Below are 3303 nucleotides of genomic sequence, written 5' to 3' on the forward strand. Positions count from 1 at the left end.
TGTGGTGCTGGGGGATTGAACTGCGGTCTCTGTGCTTTGCTAAGCTTGTTCTAAGTAGGTGCTTTAGACCACTGAGCCATCTCACCAGCACAGAACTTTTTTTTTTTTTTTTGCGGAACCGGGGATTGAACTCAGGTCCTTGTGCTTGCCAGGGAAGCGCTTATTCCACTGGGCCATCTCCCGGCCCCTGTGTGTGTGTTTATGAGGAATTGAACTCAAGACCTGCCAGGTATGTGCTGTGCCACTGAGCTATATCCTGGGCCCAAGAAGGCTCTGTTTTAATCCCCACTTCCACAAAGAAAAAAGAAACAAAGAAGAAAGTAAAAAGAAAGAGGCATTAAAGAATTAAACCTTAAACCTGCCTTTCTAATGAATTAAATAGTCCCAGAGCATGTGAGAAAATTCTTCCAAAGAATACAAGTAAACAAAATTTGAGATAAATGATAGAATTAGAAAATGATATCAATTTTTTAATCTATTTAGTACAGGATCTACAGGGTCTCATTATGTAGATTGGACTCGTGGTGATTTTCCTGTTTTCAGCCTCCCAAACGCTGGGATTACAGGTGCGCACTACCATGCCAAGTCTCAGTCGCCTCTCAGAGAGCCCCAGGGGGGCAGGGCCAGCACAGCACGCTGGGAATCCAACCCTGGTCCCTGCATCTACCTGAGCAGGGGCTTTAGTCTGCTGAGCTATTAGACCAGCCCCGATATGATCAATTCTTTTACTTCTTTTTTTTTTTTTAAGGAGGAAAAGTTTATGTAATTCACAGTTCACAGAGGTTTCAGTCCATAGGCACCGAGGCACCAAGGCAGCGTGCCTTCATGGGGACAGCAGAGGACAGCAAAAGCAACGAGGGAAGAGGAGAATGTGATCAACTTTAACTGGGTTAGTAAACCAAATATTAACAATTGGCAGGAGAACAAGGAGGTGCATGACTGATAAAGAATGTAACTTTGTTCTTCCAAAGGACATCACATAGATTGATTTCTGTTTCCAAGGGAAAACAAACAGGACAGGCTGGGCTTTGTGGCATATGCCTGTAATCACAGCACTCTGGAGGGCTAAAGGAAGAGGATTACAAGTCTGAGACAATCTGGACAAGTTTGTGACTTCAGAGGAGCACCTCCATGTTTCAAAACACAAGGGCCAAGCTGAGCCAAGTGCCCCCCTTCTATAATCCCCGTGCTCTGGGCATCTGTCTAAGGCATAAGAATCACAAATCAGAGCCTGGGCAATTTGATGACTTAGAGAGATCCTCTCTCAAAATAAAAAGAAATTTTCAAAAGGGCTGAGGATGTAACTCAATACAAACAGCCTGGGTTCAATCCTCAATGCTGACAAAACAAGACAGAACAGAATATGACAGATTTGGGAATCACACTGTCTCCACCCTAATCCAGTCATAAATTTTGTTTTTCCCCCAATGGAATCTATACACACCTTTATAGGAACCTAGTGGAATGGTATTAAGAGAAGGCAATGAGACAAATCCCTAACATAGAACATGCTAAAAGACAACTAAGTTTGGTCTCTCCAACAAAGGAACTGTGTTGGATTAAACAAGACATAGGAACAAGAAAATCAAACATAAGGTATAGTTCTGACATGGCTTTTAGTTTATTTAGTTCTTATAGTACTGGGCATTGAACCCAAAGCTTTGGAACTAAGCTACAGCTTTCCACTCCCTTTCACTTTTTTATTTTGAGAAGGTATTACCGAGTTGCTGAACTTCCCAGGCTGGCCTTGAGTTTGAGATCCTGATCCCCAGAGTGCTGGGATTATAGGCACAGGCCACCTTGCCCACCGGCTCTTCATTTAAACAAAGCAGTTGTGAAGGAAATTTTGGGGACAATTGAAAAATTCAAATATGTACTGGATGCTAGGGGTTATGCTGGGTAGGTAGGAAAATGTACTTAAAAAAAATGCAAAGCATAGCAGTCAGAGGCAAAATGTCATATTGCCATGAACTTATTTATTTTTTTTTAGTGTTGGGGATTCAACATATGTGCTGGGCAAATGCTTTTTATTTGCTTTTTTTTTTCTTTTTTCTTTTTTTGCTTGTTTGTTTTTGAGCCAGGGTTTTAGTAGTCTAGACTGGCCTTGAACTCATGGTGATTCTTCTGCTTCAGCCTCCCTAGTGTTGGGATTACAGGTGTGTGCCACCACACCCAGCTGCTAGGCATGTGCTATGTCACTGAGCTATACAGTTATCCATTAATTTATTTTATTAAAAATATTTTTTTGAAGGGGCTGACCAGATAGCTCAGGGGATTAAAGGACCTATTTAGGCAGAACACAGCAACTGGGGTTTGATCCCTGGCTTGCTGTGCTGGCCCCACCCCCAGGGCATGCTGGGGCTGCGACTGAGACTGGGCATGTTTGCATGCCTGTAATCTCAGTACTTGGGAGTCTGAAAACAGGACGATCACTATGAGTCCAATCTACATAGTGAAACCCTGTACTAAATACATTAAAAATAATAACTTTTTGAGGTTGAAACTTATTAAAGTGGAATTTTATTTATTTTTCAGGTAGAATTTTCTTCTTTTTTTTGTATTTTTTCGGTTTATTAACACAGTTAAAGTTTTGCTACATAGTAGGAGCAACTTTAACTGTGTTAGTAAACCAAATATTATCAATTGGTAGGAGAACAAGGAGGTGAGTGACTAATAAAGAACTTAATTTTGTTCTTCCAAAGGACATCCCACAGTTTTATTTTATTGGTTAATAACCCAGTTAAGTTGCTTCTACTATGTAGCAAAACAAAATATTTACATTTATTTATTTATTTATTTATTTATTTATTTATTTTGTGGGCAGCTCAGCCTTATCCTGCGGGCAGGGCTGGCATGGCATGTGGCGCCGGGATTGAACCGTGGTCCTTGCACCCTTGCCTAAGCAGGCGCTTTAGACCGCTGAGCTATCTCACCTGTCTGCAAAATGAAATATTTATGCTTCGTAGATTCAAACAAAGGACTGCCTATTAGGATATATTTGCACTAGCAAATGGTATTTGACTTTTTATCTGGAATTCAATTCCCTATTTTCATTTGTTACTGCTACTGATGAATCTTATCTATATTTTTAAAACTTAAACCAGGGCCAGCAAGATAGTTCAGTGGACTAAGCGCCTGCTTATGCAAGCACAAGGACCTGGTTTGATCTCTGGCACCACATGCTGTGCTTGCCCAGCCTCAGAGCATTCTGAGTCAGCTGCCAAGACCACACCTGTAATACCAGTGCTGGGGAGACTAAAAATAGGAAGATCAATAAGAGTCTGAGCTACATAGGTACATTTT

Source organism: Octodon degus, unplaced genomic scaffold (assembly GCF_000260255.1).
Source record: "Octodon degus isolate 3935 unplaced genomic scaffold, OctDeg1.0 scaffold00018, whole genome shotgun sequence".
NCBI lineage: Eukaryota > Metazoa > Chordata > Mammalia > Rodentia > Octodontidae > Octodon > Octodon degus.